Consider the following 19,353-nt stretch of genomic DNA (forward strand, 5'->3'; position numbering starts at 1 on the left):
GGCTAGTAAAGCGACCAAAATGCTGGCGTGCATCCATAGATGCTTCTCGAGCAAATCCCGGGACGTCATTCTCCCCTTGTACTCGGCCTTGGTGAGGCCACAGCTGGAGTACTGCGTCCAGTTTTGGGCTCCACAATTCAAAAAGGATGTGGAGAAGCTTGAGAGAGTCCAGAGGAGAGCCACGCGCATGATCAGAGGTCAGGAAAACAGATCTTACGATGATAGGCTGAGGGACTTGGGACTCTTTAGCCTGGAAAAGCGCAGGCTCAGGGGTGATCTGAAGGCCACCTATAAGTTTATCAGGGGTGACCACCAGGATCTGGGGGAACGTTTGTTCACCAGAGCACCCCAAGGGATGACGAGGTCGAACGGTCACAAACTCCTGCAAGACTGTTTCAGGCTGGACATAAGGAAGAATTTCTTTACTGTCCGAGCCCCCAAGGTCTGGAACAGTCTGCCAGCGGAGGTGGTTCAAGCACCTACACTGAACACCTTCAAGAGTAAATTGGATGCTTATCTTGCTGGGATCTTATGACCCCAGCTGACTTCCTGCCCTGTGGGCAGGGGGCTGGACTCGATGATCTCCTGAGGTCCCTTCCAGCACTGATGTCTATGAAATCTATGTCTATGAAATATTATGTTAGTATTTGGCATAAGAGCTATAATCTGAGGTCTGCCCTATGTAGTGTGGAGGATTCAGTCAGAATAACGCTTTTTGGACACAGGCAATAGGGCTGGGGGAAAAAGTTTCTCCCCCTTTTGGTGCAGCATGGGACACTTACCGAAGGTAAGCTCCTCACTCCTCACCTGGGGCAGGCAGTGGGGGTTGGGGCTTAGAGGCTTCAGGCTGGGGCCTGGGAGCTGGAGGCTGGGGGCTGGAGGCTGGAGGTTGGGGGCTGGAGGCTGGGGCAGGGGGCTGGCACAGGCTCCGCCAGCTCCAGGGAACTGCTCCACTCTCTCACTTTGCCTCAGGGAGTGAGGAGGCATGTGGTATCAAGGCTGGGGAATGGAGCACTTCCCCAGAGCCGGCGGAGCCCACAGAGCAGTTCCCTGGAGCCCCCAGCCCCAGCCTCCATCCCTGCCTTGCCTCACCTCGGGGAGGAGCCACTGCCTGCCCCAAGTGAGGCTCCTCCAGCTCCGGGGAAGTGCTCCACTCCCCAGCCCTGACTCCACATGCCTCCTTGCTCCCTGAGGTGATTTGGGGGAGTGGAGCAGTTCCCCGGAGTCAGTGGATCCCCGGAGTCAGTGGATCCCATGCCAGGCCCCTGCCCCCGCCTTGCCTCGCCTCCAAACTTACCTTCAGTTCCTCTCCTGGTGCACGGCCTTGAAACGTTGGTGTGTGGCCAGACTTCTGGTCATGCGCAGCTGTGCACGTGTGCACTTTAGAGGTACCCTTGCCTCCTGCCACCTGGCTGCTTAAAAATTTGAAACATTTCAGAACTCTCAAAATGTTTCAACTGTCCTTATTTAATTTTGAGGCTGTTTCAAAGCTCTTCATTTCATTTTGATTTTGCTGTTTTGAGCTGAAAATGAGTAAAGACAGCATCAAAATGAAACACCAGGTGAAGCTTCACACAGCCCTATTCAACTCTTTTCAGATGGGGCCTTCTATGATTCCAAAAATGAAGCCAGCAAGTAGATGGTCTTTATTAGGACTTTGGGATGATGTTGGAAAATCCACAGGACCTGTCAACATGTGTATGTGTGTGTGCATGTGCACATGTGTGTTTTCATGTGTGTGTGCACAGATGAGGGGGGAAGGCTGAGCTTCATAAAATAATCTGGGTATCTGATTAACCAGATGGGAAACTCCGCACCAAGACAGACAGAAAACTGACTATATGATAAGCCTACTGCTATCAAGAGCCTAAAAATGCTATAGCTGAGACCAGGAGCCATTCTAAAAAAAACAAAGCAATCATCCTTTGTACCTGAAAATCCCAGAAAAAAGAGGCAGATATGCTTGTTTAGTCAGAATTGCATCCAGATAGAGGATGCAAGTAGGTGACATTGGCTGTTCCAGGAGATGAGCAGGTGCCAGTCAGGCCTATAGCATCTCAATCAAACCCAAGACCCACCCAGTTGAATCCAGATTTATTTTTGAGCATTTTTATTTTTGTTGTTAGGATGAATTAGTTATGGAAAAGATCTACTTGGTTATTGTCATTTTAAGTAGAAGCCCCTTGAGTGGAGGTAGAAGAGTATGGCAAACATTTGGGAGCTGTAGAAGGCTGAAGGGTTGATGTTCAAGAGAGAGTCATTTAATGCTTGCAGACAGCTATCTTGCCCTATGGGGTCAGGCCAACTCTCAGGATCTCAATATTGCACTGTTAGACAGGAGGGTGTGACACAATTGCACGTATACAAACACACAAATCAATTAGATGCATACACACACACACTACCAAACCAGCCTAGGCACATGCATACCTATCACCATTTCAAGCATATACACACTACACACTAAAAGTTAGACAAAAATCAATTATCAATACCTGCACACTCAGTACACATACACAGATCACTAATTACTATATCATTAACACATATACACACACTTACCAGTTCACACACACACAACCCACCTGCACATGCACAGGTAAGTTCCTAACTTGGATGGTACAGTGTGTATGTGTGTGCTTGGGGTACCTGGGTTATTTGGGAGAAGACTAAGGAGAGAAAGAGAGAGTTAAAGTGTAGGGAGTGAAAGGTACCAGAACTGGTGGACTACAGAGAAACTGAGGCTTGGGTTTACTTAAGGTAGACTGGGGCTGGAAACTGAGGCAGACAACTGAGATATTGGGGGGAGGTGCAGATAAGTGGTGGCAAGGAGCAGACAGCCAGGAAAGAGAGAGAGAGGCAGAAACCTGGGAGTTTGTGGCTGGAAACAGGCTGACAGTTTAGAGACTGGGGGGGGGGCGATGATAAGTGGTACAAGGAGGAGACCACCAGAAGAGAAACTGAGGCAGAAACCTGGTTGCTCAGGGGAAAAGAAAAAAGCAGTGTGGATAAGACAGTGGCAAAGAAACAGGGGGTTTGGAGACAGAGGGGAGCTCAGAAAGGTGTTGGAGGTGGCAGTGAGCCAGAAGCAGGAGAGGGAGAAATGAGACAGAAGTTAGGGGTGATTGGAGCAGGGCCAAACCATAGTGAAGCAAAACCCAACTTAGGGGTTCAAATAACAGTTTTATTAAACAGACAACACACTACACAGCCCCATGAAGTTATTGGTTCTCACACACACACACACACGCGCGCAGTCACAATGGCAGCAGGAAAAAAAGACTCAGTGGAAGGGTTGGAGTCCAGGTAGGGAAGAGAAGCAGAGTCCAAGTCCTTGGCTGAAGAGAGGGTGGGGGGTGATAGCTACCTATCCAGGATGGAAAGGGGTCTTTGTCCAGTAGGTGTTGTCCAGAGAGGGTCGCCGGCAGGGCCTCTGGGTGGATAGGTGGTGTGACATGGTGCTGGTTCAGATGGAGAGGGCGTCCCAAGGAGTCAGTCTTCGCTACCCCTTTTATGGGGCAGACTACCTGTGATCTCCTATTGGGAAGGCCTGTCCAGGCAAGGTCAGTCCTGTTCCAGAGGGCTCCAGGTATTCTTACTGAGCTTGTGCAGCCTGGCACAATGGTAGGTTGCTTCAACTTTAGTTTCTTGAATGCTGAGGGTGGTTCCAAGGGCTGGGTCATTGATCCAGGTATTGGTGTTCATGGTTCAGTCATTCAGAGGGAGCTATTTTTAGACCTACTGACATTGTCTCTCAAACACCCTCATTCATCCCCATTCATTGAGGAACCAAGTTACATGAGAGAGGTAGGTATGAGTCATGGGTTACACAACCAGGCCTGGGGACAGGATAGAGACTTGACAAACAACATGGAAACTTGACATGACTTATGCTAACTTACATATGTAGGCCTAAATCATATAGTACCAGTAAAACAGTAATATAGAACAGTAAATATCAATATAAACATAATAATTATACAATATAAAGGAGGAAAAACAAAACAAATACAACTTGCTGCCAAAATAAAATGCTGAAGCTTATCCTATGTCTTAGCTCACTTGTACTTATCTATAGGGAATAGAAAGGGAAAGAAAAAGTCAGAAATGGTTGGGGAAGGGGAGAGAATGCATTTTAAAAGAAAAAGAGAGAAAAACTGGGAGTTTTGCTACAGGTGAATGACTGTCTAATAGTAGATCACCAGTTGCCCTTCTTTGTTATTTGATGGCATTATGGAGTTGGGGTATTCTTTACATTATTGGTGGGAGAAGTTGTATAGTCCTGTATATTGCCACACTAACTGAGACTCCCCACCTCTAGACACTCATTAAAATGTTATATCTGAATCCCTGCATTCTGCACCTGTATATTTTTTTCATTTCCTGAGTCTGAGAAGAGATTAGCACTGTGTCTCTTGGCATATCCTCAGAGTGCAAATTCTCTTTCTAGCACCTACTTCTGAAAGCTAAAACCCTGCAGTCAACTGCCTTGTCTTAAAATGAGTGCCAGCTGCCTCAGATTCTCACTTACTGAGGTACATCTTTTCCCAGAACCCCAGCCTTGCAGTCATTCCAATTTACAGTTTACTTTTCTAGAAACACAGCTGCCTCTTTTGCTTTCCTGTTTGGGACTTCTTCACTGTTGGTTCCCTCCATGAATTCTTCCATTTGTTCTAATTAGGAATTACATTGTAAGGGGGTTGAGGTCATATCTCCTTTTCAGAGATCACAGGGAACTTCAGATTTTGCAGTAACTTCTGTTGTGCCATCATTTGTGCTGGTTGATGCATTAACTTAGCCATATGAATGCTGCAATTCTGCATCTAATCTTACGACTAATTTTCTGTGTTTCCATACTGTATTTTACAGATTAGCATCAGCAGTCCAGGTTATGAATATGTTTTGTTGAGTTTTCCAGAAACAGTATATGCTCCTATTAGCATGTTTTCTTTTCCCCAAGAATAGAAAATGATGATTTAGCAACATAATTTGATCATAACTTAATTATCTAGTTTTTGAGAACAATTGGTTTCAGATAACAGAATCTAATATAGTACTCATTTCAAATGGAACTGTTTTATGGCCTAGAATATTTGGGAGGAAAATGTGTAAAACGTATAAAATAAGGTTTACAAAAACAGAAAATGATTCCAAGTTTATCTAACAGAACACAATCATGAACACAATTATATATGAGTCAGGGATTGGCACAGAATGTAAGACTTCCTGTTTTGCTAAACTGTAGTTAAGCTAAACTGCTGAAAAGGAGCTTGGGAGGAACAAGCTTCTACAGATGACCTGAGGAAAAAAATATCAAAAGTAAAATTGAATTTGACAAAGAGACTGGTAGAAATAGAAATCTGCACAGAAAGATACATATGCCTTAACATTAAAGACTTTGGCATTTGAGGGTTATAAATCGGGATGCCACATTGTTTGTTTTTTACAAACAATGTAGAAGAGCATGATTAATGCAAGGAATTGCTATCTTGCCCCTGCAGTTTTACTGAGTTGGGCTAACTGCTAAACAGCCAAGGCAAGGTACTATCAAAGTGATAATAAACCTCTAAATTTTCACCACTGGACACAAAATTAAGTCATTCTTTCTGCACCATACCTGGACTCCAGAAGTCCACTCACTGGCAATGGGACCAGCCTTCCGGAGTGCCCAGACAACAACAACCCCAACACCAAAAGTGACAGTAGGCAAGATGCCACCTGAACATTACACACCTCAGAACAACACGGAGAGCTAGGGCATGTGGGTTCCATTCCTGGATCTATTTGTGAGACTGGCCAAGTCATTTAGTTGAAAATAATAACAATAAAAAAATGAGCTAGTAAAGTTAGGTGACTAAGTCAAATGTGTATTTAGTGAGCTGCAGAATAATAGGATGTAGCTCTTCCACAGTGTGTTTCATCAACACATTGCATAAGAAGCACAAGGGTACCCAAGGGACTGTTTTCTCCCTTATGCTCAGTGGTAATCTCTACAAGGTCAGCCAAGAGCAATATCCAGCTAAACTGACAAAAAAAGAGGGGAGGTGATTTCTCAGTGATACCTTCAAGTAAGAGTTCAATTTAAAACTCTGTAGATCTGGATCCTAGGGTGAGGTTAAATGTTACAATTGGACCATATTAACGGCACTTAAAATGTGAACATCTACACATTAGAGCTTGTTAACAAGTGCTAAGTCCCTCTGGATGTCTTAAAGTTCTGCCACTTTGTGCAAGGATTATCTTTGGACCCTGCTACCTAGGTTGAGTTATCTTAACTCCTGGATGTTTCACTTAGATAAAATGACCAATCTGCAGTCCTCCAGCATCCCAGAAGGTACTGCTTGTAGGAGAGGCCAGATATCTTTCAGAACTCTATGGCCCTGGACTGACAACTGGAGACAGCTGGATAGCAGGTGAGTGGGGATGGGTTGAGTGGGAAGGGGAGGAAAGGGGTGCAAGGGACATGAGAAAGGAGGTACGGGGGAGCCAGAATGGATGGGGCAAGAGGGGGAGAGGGTAGGTATGGACAGGGAGATTCTGAGCAGCTGTGACTAGGCCCAGACACTCCTCATGTACCCAGATTTGGCCCACACCACCTGCCAAAGCTGCCTGGCAGGTCTTCCCCTCTGCCCCTTTCCCATTCTTCTGCAGGGAGCTTCTAGGTAACTGCAGGGCTCAGCAGGGGTGATGCAGGCCCATTTCAGGCTGGCAGGGGTCTGATCTGAGCTGATGGGGTGACATGGGTCTGATCCATGCTGGCAAGAGCCCGATCCAGGCCAAAAGGGGGTTGATTTTGGAACTTAGAAAGATGGAAAGCCAGAGAGGCATAGAGTAGACTTGGCAAGTCCAAGCCATGCCCCTGCTCACCAGCCCTCTAGCAGCAGGTCTGAGCTGTGCATGTTAGAGAGGGTATTAACCCTTAGTATGTGACTGCTCACAGCACATACTAACTTTAATTTCAAGTAACATGCCTTTGAGTTACCACATGTTAACTATATTCTTGTAACTACACCCCTAGATACGTATCTACCACTGGCCTGTTATTAGAGGTGATAAAACAGTGGCAAGTTTCACTGATTACAGTGAGAGGAGGTGGGTGTACTCCACAGCCTTCAGATGTCTAGACTAAGGATGCCAGTGGAGCGTTCTGTTGAGAAATATTGGCTCAAGGTGCACAGTTATTTTCCTCAGGGAAGATTAGCCAGTAACCATTAAACATGTTGCTTTGCAACTAAATAAAACCTTAACCTGAATTCTGGTACTTCTTTTTCCTAACTAGCAGGATATTTTTTTATCAACATTTGAGCAATTACATATCCTAACATACATTTAATCCAGTTGCTAATTTTGCATGATATTGTGGTAAAGAATGATAGATAACATTTCTTTTTTACGAGTTGATTAATTTTAATTCATGGCTAGTGTTCACCTGCTGTTGGATTTCAATTAAAATACAGAAGATCCACACTTTAATTCTTTTTTTTTAACTGGTTAGATTCAATACTCTCTAATGTTCTAGCTACCTAAGAATAATACCAGAACATGCTCTGAACAGAAACCAAATTGATATGAAGGAAGAATTATTGTTTTTTAATGACCAGTCTGACTGTTGCTGGTCACTATGTCCTTCAGAATTTTAAAACTAATAAAACCTAGCCTTTTAGTCTATGGCTTTTATCCAGAAATAAGAGGAGTAAAAAAAGTTTCCTTTTCTTTTAGCTTTCAAGTGGTTTCTCGATTTTGAAAGAACTAAGTACTGAATTGAACTAAACTGAATAAACTGGAACAAAAAAGATATTTTTTCTGCGCCTGCTGAAGAGTCTACAGCTGTCAAAAGCTAGTTCATCACATTCATACTCTGGTTCCCAGTGCTGAGAAAGGGACTTCCGCTCAGTTCAACAGTTTGACTTTCCTTAAAGCTGAGCAGAAAATATGTATTCCTTCAATCCTATTTTTCAAATGTTTGGGCCCCAATATAGGTGTTCATAATATTTTCTTTAATTTAGAAATTAATTATTTTATCCACTTCCTAGAAACAACTATTAATATGAAATAATTGGTCAGGTATGGGTATAAGACTACAGGAGAAATCAACTGCAGGATTGCCATTAACTTTTACCTATTCATTTTGCAACAGTAGCATGAATGCACCATTAAAACTGGCACTAATTAGCACCATGATATCAGTGTCAGGAGGGAGGTCAAGAGCTTCATACATGACAGAGACTGAGGGCACAGACAGAAGTTACATTTGTTGCATGATTAGCCCCCTAAAAGTGCTCTACAGCCAGGTTGTGATACCTGTGGATAGCTGCAGAGTGCCTTAAAAGTGGCACTCTGCTACACCTACACACAATTCACGTTTTAAACCCAGATTCCAAAACGTCTGTTCCTTAGGTTCAACTTCTCTTTTCCAACACTGCCTACAGGAAGGGAGGGGGTGATGTCCGGTAGGTCGGGGGGATGCTCTAACTCATTTGCTTTATGTAAAGCATCCTGAGTTAGAGAGGGGGCCTGCATGCCAGTCAGTGTTACCTCTAACTGCAGTTCTTCCAAAAGAGAGTGGGGACACGATAAAATATGGGGAAACCTCCACTATTTCTAGTTACCCTGTGGGTATACAGAAGAGGTGAGTTCATTTCAGAATACATCACATTTGACACATCAAATGTAACCTGAGTCTCTATCTATAGGGTAATCTTACTGTCACCAGGGGAAGTGCCCTCAAGCATGCTGTGCTTCTTTGGGCAGACTGCCCTCTGAAACAGAGAAGGGTAGATAAGCTCATGGAGCTAGGCTTGAAGGTAAGTGAAGTTACTTTGCCATTCAGCAATGCTAATTAGCCAGCCTCAAGTGCTGTGTAGTTATACTGTTTGCTGCTTACAGAGCACCCTGCTTAAGGCCAATGCAAACATTTACTGTATGGATTAGTGATTCTCACCTGGGGTGCTGCAGCATGCTGGGGTGCTGTGAGTTCATTTGGGGGGTTATATGGGGGGCCACATGATATTAGCACTGTTAAATGTGCGAACACCTACACACAATTCACATTTTAAACCCAGATTCCAATTAGGAATCTATAATGTCAAGAGTACTCAGACCTGTAGCGGTCTTTGCAACAAAAGCATTGCTCCATTTTCTTTAATCAGAAAAAAAGGGCAATTAGTTTTTGCAATAGGGTGTCAGTACCTTTAGAAAGGTTATGGAGGGGTGCCTTGAGTTTAAAAAGGTTGACAACTACTGGTATAGACATAACTTGAGAGGAAACTCCTGAGAGAAAGCATTAAAAATAAAATACTTGTGAGCCAGCTTATATGGAAGTTTCTCTACCTAGGTCAGACCATCTGTATTTAAAATATTTTCTCTCTCTATATTTGCTGTTGTTAAAAATGCAAATACCTACTGTATGAAAGTATACTATTTCCCCACTTACACATCTGAATTATTTCAAAACCTGGCCCATCTGGGGTGCGTTCATAACAATCTGAGGGCAGTTTCTTTTCTTTTCTTTTCTTGTCTTTATTTTTTTAAAGAAAGGTATCAATGCTGTGTTCTTTTCCAGGTTAACTTGCCATTTTTCAAATGCATAACTCAAAAGGTGTTCAAGCTGCTCTCAAGCTTGAAAATATAAAATGTACAAAGGTCTGAAAATCTTGTTTATTGAAGGTAAATTCACAAGGTCTGACGCAATATTAAGAAAAGACAATCAGCTCCACGTCTACTGTACAAAAATGCCATTTAAAATAAACTACACTGAACATTCACATTGCTGTTCATCCATGTGTTTGAGTTTGTCTTCATTTGAATTTAGCTAATACTGTAGTATAAAGAAATTGCACTGTGCCATTCCTAGCATTGAAACAGCATTTCTGTCAGTAATTAGATCCATTTTGACCACAAACACAAGGTAGATGAAAAGCAAATTTTTCACACTTTAAAACATCTGCTTTCACAGATGAAAGCTTCATTGTGTAGGTCTTTTAAGCATTCAGCTTTTCTCCTTCCCTCCTCCAACTTTGTCCAGATAAAATTCTGCTACTAAAATAATTTAACTTTCATTATACCATGCTTCAGGTGGAAAACTTATTTTGGATCTTAGGAAGAATTTACTAAGTACGTGGGTAGCTAATCATTGGAACTGATGACCTAAAGAAGTTGTGAAATCTCCCTACTTGGAAGTTTTTAGATGAGGTTAGCACTTTTCCACAGTGTTCTTGTCTGAGATAATTCTGCTTTGAAAAGTGGGTGAGGCTAGACCTCCTGAGGCCTCTTCCAGCTCTGCTGTCTATCACTTTATATTATTTGCTATGACTTGATTTGCTTTATTCACTTGATACTCCCTCCAGCCTTTGAGTTGTTACTTTTTAAATTACAAACCTCCAAATTTAAGTTAATTTAAAAGTTAGGTCTATGGGTTTTTTTTCCCCTTTAGCTAAAGACATGGGACTGCATACCAGAAGTGAGTACCATAAACTCAGCAGTAACAGCAAGAGGAAAGAATGAACTATCTGATTTCATTCCCTATGCTTGAACCTACAGACAGGAAGCATCTGGTGTCAGCAGAATGGGTAACTGCATGGTGGGAAAGGAAGCCAAAGCAAATCAAAAATAGCAAACAGAAGAAAGACCAAGAAAATCAAGTAGGAAAGTATGCAAATAATGAGTGACTTTAATAATGTATATCCTTGTTTAGTCTGGAATCCCTTTGGAGGAGGAGACTGTCTTTTTTTGGTATCTATGAAGTTTCTACCATGTTTTACAACTACTTAAATATTTAAAAGAATACTAAAGAATATCACTATCAAGAAACACAATAAAAATAATGTCAGGTTACTGAGATTCAATATTACACAGAATCAGGAGCATACATGTCTAACTATGAACTATAACACCTGCAGAAATAAAGTGATCTAGTTAAATTAATGCCGGGCACAGAACCATGGTTTGCTAGATGCAAGGCTAGGACTCTATTAGGCCTCTCAGACTGGGAACTAACACCTCCAATTTAAGTGCATTTCCATAGCCCCAAAACCTTTACAATTTCTTCTCCTGCAGGTTTAATTCCCTATATAAAGAGACTGCTTTTTTGCTGGGTGGGTGGAACTCTAAGGTTCTCAGACTATGCTCTTAGAGATATAACATATGGTATAACAAATGAAAAATTGCAAATGAAATCTTGAAGAGCAATACACAGAACAAAAGATTAGCAGATACATCAGATCTTCATGTCATACAGTATCTTGCAATTACTCAACAACCTTCAAAATCAGTGTGTCCATTCTCCAACGTTTATCCCTTCCCTTGCTCTCTTTTTGAAAGAAATACTATTGATCGGCAGCTGCCTTCCTGAAATTGGCAGAAAGGTATGAGCCTATTAAGGTTGTGTTATTAAGGTAGAATATGATTGGAAAGGAGAATTGATTCCCCCTAGATTTATATTCTTTGCTTTTTATTTTAATCCACCATTTGTAATATTTCATTACATACCCGCAGGAGCAATTCCTTCAACTCTTCTCCCCCCCCCCCCCCCCCCACACACACACTTTTTTACTCTGTGGGGTTTTGTTAATGAGATCTAGGCCAAAGGGCTTTTTTTCCATGTATGGATTTTTGAATCGACTAAAAATGGCCAAGTTGTTTTCCTGGAGGAGTGCAAGCCAGCCATATCCCGTTTGTTTTGTAAGTTGTGTTTAAAATTACTGCGAGAGATGTAAGATTGTGTGTGTTTGTAAATAATGCCAGGCTATGAATCTGAAGTCAGAACAGGCTTCTTTGGATAGGAAAAGCTGAAAGACTTTCTCTTAACAGAAAAGGAAAGAAAAAATTATTACATATGAAGAGAACTTCCCCCCCCCACCCCAGGATTAAAGAAAAAGAATCAGGACAGCATTTTTAATCCTCCAATTTCCCATGAGACAATTTCATAGCACTCAGATGATAGACCAGGAGTCAGCAATCCCTGGCATGCATGCCAGAGCATGACACACAAACGTTTCTCTTGGTATGCATGCCTTGGGGTGGACGGCAGGGAAGGGGCTAGGCTTGGGCTGTCACAACAAAGGTCGAGCCCCTCAAAGCTCCTCTGCCACCTGCCCAGAGGCGCAGGTGCATTCGTTGCCAGGAACAAGGCAGGCTGGGGCTCAGACCTCGGTGCATCAGCATGCAGCCTTCTGGCTGCCGGCCACAGCCGGCCCTGTTGCCAGTCATGGATCCCGCACTGCTCGCAGCAGGCAGCAGGGAGGGTGCACTGAGGTCTGCAGAGGCCCAGCCCAGATCATTGCTGGCAGTGAGTGCACGTGTGCCTCTGGGCAGACAGCAAGGAAGGGGCCAGAGCTGTGCTGCCACAACAAGGATCAAGCCCCTTTCAGCTTCCTCACTGTTGGCCCTTAGCACACTAACATCTTACAAGTTGAGGTTGGCGTGTTTTTGGCACTCTACTCAAAAACATTGCTGACCCCTATTATAGACACTTAAGGCTTAGCCCTGTACAGTTCTGCATAAAGTAAAACTTTGAAGTCCAAATGGCCAGATCCTTAGCTACTATAAATCATTACAGCTCATCCAGTGATTTCTTTGGGTTTATGATGTGTTTTAACACATGGTGCACACAGTCATAACCACAAAGTAATTATATTTTAAAAATGGGATTTCCCAATTCTGCTTTCATTGTAGTTAATGGCAAAGCTCCCAACGGCAGTAGAGTTAGATCACCTAGGACATACTAATGGTTCAGGTTCCATTTGGAGTGAATGGTGTTCAGCAGTAGGGATGGGCAAACGTTCAGTGAAAATGCAGATTCTAGTTGAATTATACACATAAAACTATAGAACAGGTTCTAGAAATGTCTCAACATGCTGGTTCAGACATTTTCAGGCTAGATTGAGATGTAAATATAAGTGCTATTCAGGAAACTGTGGAGGAAGTAGTACTATTTTGTCCACCATAGAACAATGCATTATGGTAGTTGTATAGGCTGTGGGAGGCCCGCATGACGCAGGGGAGGGATTTCACCCAGTATGCTTAATAGTTTCAAAGTTTGTAGGGTCTGAAGGGACCTGAGCAGATCATCAAGTCCAACCCCCTACCTTGGCAGAAAAAAGTAATGGGGTCAAATGACCCCAGCAAGGTGTTCGTCTAACCTCCTCTTAAAGACCCCCAGGGTAGGAGCCAGCACCAGTTCGCTTGGAAGTAGGTTCCAGACCCTAGCCGCCCTGACAGTGAAGTAGCGCCTCCTGATATCTAACCTGAATCTACCCTCTGCCACCTTGTGACCATTACTTCTAGTTACTCCTTGTAGTGCTCAGGGGAACAGGGACCCCGATGCCTGCTGGTCCCCTCTGACTAGTTTGTAACAAGCCACTACATCTCCCTTCAGCCTTCTCTTGTGGAGGCTGAATAGGTTCAGGTTGTAGTAGCCTCTCCTCATAGGGCCTGCCCTGCTGCCCCCAATCATGCGAGTGGCCCTCCTCTGGACCCTCTCCATGCTGTCGACATCCCTCTTGAAGTGCAGCGCCCAGAACTAGATGCAGTACTCCAACTGCGGCCTGAACAGTGTCGCATAGAGGGGGAGGATCACCTCCTTGGATCTGCTTGAGATGCATCTGTAGATGCCTGACAAGGTGTGGTTGGCCTTCCTGACTGCATCCCCACACTGCTGGCCCATGTTCATCTTGGCATCAATGATGACTTCAAGATCCTTTCCTGCCTCTGCATTGATGAGAAGGGAGTGCCCCAGTCTGTAGGTGTGCTGCAGGTTCTTCCTCCCCAGGTGCATCATTTTGCACTTGTAAGTGTTGAAACCCATCCTGTTCTTATCTGCCCACCCCTGTAACCTGTCTAGGTCTGATTGCAGCCTATTCCTCCCTTCTAGCGTACCCGCATCCCCCCACATTGTAGAGTCATCTGCAAATTTGAACAGGGTGCTTTTTACCCCCTCGTCCAAGTCATTGATGAAGATGTTGAACAGTGCGGGCCCGAGGACCGAGCCCTGTGGAACCCCACTGCCCACATCCCTCCAAGTCGAAAACGACCCATCCACCACCACTCTCTGGGTGCGGCCCTCCAGCCAGTTGGCGACCCATTTGACTGTGTAGTTCTCAACACCACAGTCCCCCAGTTTTTTAATGAGAAGGGGGTGAGAGACAGTGTTGAAGGCCTTCCTAAAGTCCAGAAAGACTATGTCCACTGCTACCCCTTCATCTAAGGATTTTGTGACCTGGTCATAGAAGGCCACCAGGTTGGTCTGACAGGACCTGCCTCTAATGAACCTGTGTTCATTAGAAGCATAACCTCCCCCACTGGCCCCTCTTGGACATGTGACAGGATAATAATCTCAAAAAGCTTCCCCAGGATTGAGGTAAGACTAACAGGCCTATAGTTTCCTAGGTCCTCCTTCCTCCCTTTTTTGAAGATGGGAACGACACTGGCCCTTTTCCAGTCCTCTGGCACCACACCAGAGCACCACAAGTGCTCGTAAAGCCATGCCAGGGGTCCTGCAATGACCTCAGCTAATTCACTCAGCACTCTGGGGTGGAGATTGTCAGGACCAGCTGATTTAAATACATCCAGTCCCTCCAGAAGTTCCCTGACTAGATCCTCACTGACCCTTGGCCTTGGTGCACCTCCCCTGGGGCCTGAGGGGGTCCCAGTGAAGGTGCTGATTTGGTCCCTGTTCAAGAAAATGGAGGCAAATAAGATGTTAAATAGGTTACCTTTGTCGTCTGTTGTGATGACCAGATTTCCTAGCATGTCTTGCAGGGGCCCCATGTTACCCAGTACCTTTTTTTCACCCCTATGTATTTTAAAAAGGACTTCTTGTTGTCCTTGATCCGGGTCGGTAGTTCCAGTTCCATCTCTGCCTTGGCCTTCCTGACCTCCCCCTGCAGCCATGAGCAACTGCAGTATAGTCCTCCCTGATGATGGCCCCTCCCTTCCATTTGGTATACGCCTTCCTTTTGGCTAGGAGATGTTCCCAGATGCTTCTAGTGAGCCATGGGGGCGTTTGTGCCCTCCTGCCCCCTTTGATCCATGTTGGGATTACCTCACTTTGGATTTGGAAGATTGTCTCCTTAAGGAGCGACCACTCTTCTTGGACACCTGACTCCCCTCCCCTCTGGGACCTCAGTGCCTCTCCGACTGTTCTTCTTAGCTCATTGAAGTCCACGCTCCTGAAATCTAGGGCTCCTGCCTTGCTGCAGGCCTTTGCCACCTTGTGCTGGATGATGAATTCCATCAGGCGCTGATCGCTGTTGCCCAGGTGGTCGAGGACCCACAGACCCCTCACCAGGTCGTCACTGGTGGGCAGCACCAGGTCCAACAGGGCATCTTCTCTGGTGGGCCTGTGCACTTCCTGGGTTAGGTGGAGGTCCTGCATTTTGGCTAGGAACCTACGTGAGTGGTCAGACCTGACTGACTGCTCTTCCCAGCAGATGTCTGGAAAGTTCAGGTCACCCATGATGACCATGTCTTTTGACCTAACTACCTCCGTGAGCAGACTTTAGAATTCCTGGTCTAGCTCTTTCCCCTGGTTGGGTGGTCTGTAGTAGACCCCCACCGTTAAGTTCCTTTCCCCTCAACTTTCTTGTAGTCTAACCCAGAGCACTTCAGTGTGCCCCTCCTCTGACTTTGTGCTACTTGATGAGGATGTGTATTCCTCAACATAGAGCACCACACCCCCACCTTTCCTCCCTGTCGTGTCCCTCCTGTACATCCTATAGCCCTTGATATTCACTACCTCATCATGCATTAGGTCCTACCATGTTTCTATGAGTCCCAGTATGTCTGGGTTGGTGTCAGCTAGCAGGAGGGTAAGTTCCTCCTGCTTGTTCCCCATACTACAAGCGTTTGTGTAGAGGCATTTGTGGCCTCCTGAAGATGTGTGCACTGGCCCCCTGATCTCAGCATTGCCCTGACCCCTGTTGCTTGCCTGTGTATATGTTCTGCTCATCAGTCTAGGCTGGGCTGTACTTGTGGGTGCTGCTTGGTTTAGTGGTCCAAGACTTCATCTGCCCTCATCTTCCCCTTCCCCCAATGAGCCTAGTTTAAAGCCCACCAGAGGAGATCTGCCAACCTAGAAGAAAAAACACGCTTACCTTTAGGGGAAAGGTGAAGCCTATCCCACCCAAGCATGTCTCTCATTGCGATGTGCGGATCGTTGTCTAGGAAGCCGAAGCCTGCCTCAAGACACCATTCCTGAAGCCGCCAGTTGGTGATATAGGTTTCATGTCATCTTCCACATCCACTCACTGGTAAGACAGAAGAGAATACCACCTGTGCACCTGTCTCTTTCAGCACCACCCCCCCCAGAGCATGGCAGTCCACCATCAGATGATCAGGACTTCTCCTGGCCACATCATTAGTACCCACATGGATTAGGACCATGGGGTAGTAATCGGTGGGTGGATCATGGCCTGGATCATTCCCATCACATCCTGAATCTTTGCTTCAGGCAGGTAGTAGACCTCACATGTTGAGGGGTCCTGGCAACAGATGGGGCCCTCTGTACCCCTCAGGATGGAGTCACCTATGACAATCACTCGACGTTTCCTCCTCTGGAACTGCTTAGCTCCTTCGGCCTATTCAGAGCATGGAGAATCTAACCTTCCAGGAGAGTACCCTAACCATAAGCCTCTGGGTAGTGCAGAGAAGGTCTCACTTAGTTACTCCAGTTGGTGCTGTTTCATTTTGTGCAAAAATGTAACATAAGGGTGCACACAAGCCTATAAAATCATTCTCTGCTTGGTCCATTGAATATTTATGAACATTAAGTGGAACAGCTTCAACAGCTGGGAGAATACCCCTTGCCTAGCACTTCTCACAAATGGGATATTTTGCTCTGAATCAGGTAGGAAGTGAATTTGAAGCAAGGTCTACCATATCTCAGGTGACTGATCTACCCATAGCACTATGTCGACTATGCCAGCTCCACCTCCAATTTTAAATGTTACTCATGTAACACACACACACACATTTGGTTGTTGTGTGTTGTGTTTTTATGTGGGCAAGATGGTCCCTGTTGATCTGGCCATGTGCTCAGCACATGGCAAGTGGGGCCTGTACCTGGGGGAAATATGTAAAACCCTATCACTTCATTGGCCAGGGAAGCAGATGATTCTTCAGGCCAATTGGTTGGGAGAAAGACTGCACAGTGGTGCTCCCTGATTGGACAAGGCCAAGATGATGTCATGAAAAGGGGATATAAGGGCAGCTAAGTTGGTTTGGGGAAGAAGCTGCTGAAGAAGGACATCTCCCAGGGAGGAGGAGTTGCAGATAGCAAAAAGGGAAGCTCAGGTAGAGCGGAGAGAGAGAGGGAAAATTGTCCCAATGTCTGGGAACTCCTCTCCTACTTTTCTTCCATTTCCCCCACTCTTTTTTGAGGTTTTAATGGATTAATACTGGATTAATATTGATTCCCTGGAGTTGCTGGTCAGGATTTAGGCCTGGCAGCTTTAACAGCGTTGGAAGCTGGGAGTTCCTAATCCTGCCAATTTTGGGCTGGGATTAAGGCTTGCACCTTCCTGTTCCCAGTGGAGCTGAAGCTGTGACCCAAACTACATGTAGCCCAAGCCTAGAAGGTAGACTTGGTCTTTCTCTCTTGTTTCCTTTGATGGTCCTTTGTTTTAGTTGTCTCTGTGTCTGGGCTGGCTGTAGCCTTTGGTCACCCTGGTTCCTCTGGAGTTTTTCCTGCAGTTTTCATTTCAGTGGGTCATATAATCCAGCCCAGAATTGTGGGGTGTGTGCATGCTGCCTGGAGCCACAGTCACACCCTACACACATACACAGTCTCTCCATGGGAGTAAAGATTGCCATGCCACTATCCTCTGAGAGCACTGAGGGGCCCCTTGCACTGCTGAAGGACCCACACTCTCAAGCAGCTTCCTCTGGCACAGTGTAACCGATAGACGTGGAACATATACTATACTATATTATAGACTAACACTAGTTAGTAGTAGTGTTTCATATTGCATTTGGTGTTTGTCTTTGTTTTCTGTATTAAATGTTTTGGTTACACTGCTTGTGGGAAGCGGGGATTTTGTTTATCTGGGACACCCTAGTAATTAATTTTGTGTTCCCAAATTTCTGGGTGTGGTACTAAATAAATTTAGTACCCCAAAAATGGAACCTGGCCTTAGTGCAGCTGGCCAGAGCTGGGCAGAGGGTTACACTTATAGACATGTGCAAATCTAGACTTCTGTTTCAACATTTTCTTTGCTTTAAAAAATGTCACCAAATAAAAGAATTCCTTCAATTTGTCAAACACTGTGAAACAAACAAACAATTTGGGGTTAACAGAAAATAACATATTTGTTTGATTTTTTCTATTCTGCCACTATACTAAACCATGAATCATTCATACCAGTGGTGCTCAACCTCCAACCCAGAGGCTAAATCCATGGCAATCTTCCCCCTGGTCACCACTAATTCACACCATCTTATTCCTGAGGCCTCTGAAATCCCATTTCAACACTATATACCTATTCAGCAGAGCATGTAGGCACCTGCTTAACTTTGAAGTGAATGGGATTTAAATATCTGCTATATCTAAGTTCTTTTCTGAGCAGGTGCTTAAGTGAATCCTCTACCCAAACACTTCCCTATACTGGGGTTTCATGAAGCAAATGTAAAGTTTTTGTTTGCAAACAATAATCTGAAAATCCTTCATTTCAAAAGGGAGATACTTTAAAAACTTCTTTTGAAAGGTTAATTATAAAAACAAATAATTCTGACTCCAGGTCTGAAAACCAATTATAAAATGGTATATCAGAAAGATATATGGTACATTACACATAATGAGGTAGAGATCTTCACCACTGTAACTGAGTTCTATTGAATATATTCTAATTCTTCCCCAAGCCCCATTTTGCCTCATAGCTGTTGTTATTTTCCATCAGAATACAATTGGATGCTTAGATGTCTCCTCCTAATTTCATCAAAATGCTAATGAACTGGTTTTGTTCACACTTTATAGGAGATGGAGCTGCTTTCTGAGGAACAATGGGTTATATAATAAGTAGATGGACATATATTTCTTGTGCTTTTAAAGTTCAATAGCATTACTCTAAAAATATTCAGGGCAAACAATGTGGAATCTGCTTTGCCTGACATTTTAAAAAGCATAAAGAACATTATAAGAAGCAACACAATAGCATTTAATTTATTTGAAGACAATTATTAAATGTAAACTTCAGACCTGGGGATGTTCATTGAAAGATGGCAGGAGAACAAGGGTGTCTTTTTGTAACCATGCAGTCTTACTGAGAGTTTAATTAATGTCTTTTCTCTTTTACACATGCAGTCTCACTGATGGCCAAAGGAAGAAAGAAAGAAACAAAGAAACAAACAAAAAACAATTAA

The sequence above is a fragment of the Crocodylus siamensis genome, chromosome 1 (assembly GCF_052110815.1).
Source record: "Crocodylus siamensis isolate JL-2025a chromosome 1, ASM5211081v1, whole genome shotgun sequence".
NCBI lineage: Eukaryota > Metazoa > Chordata > Crocodylia > Crocodylidae > Crocodylus > Crocodylus siamensis.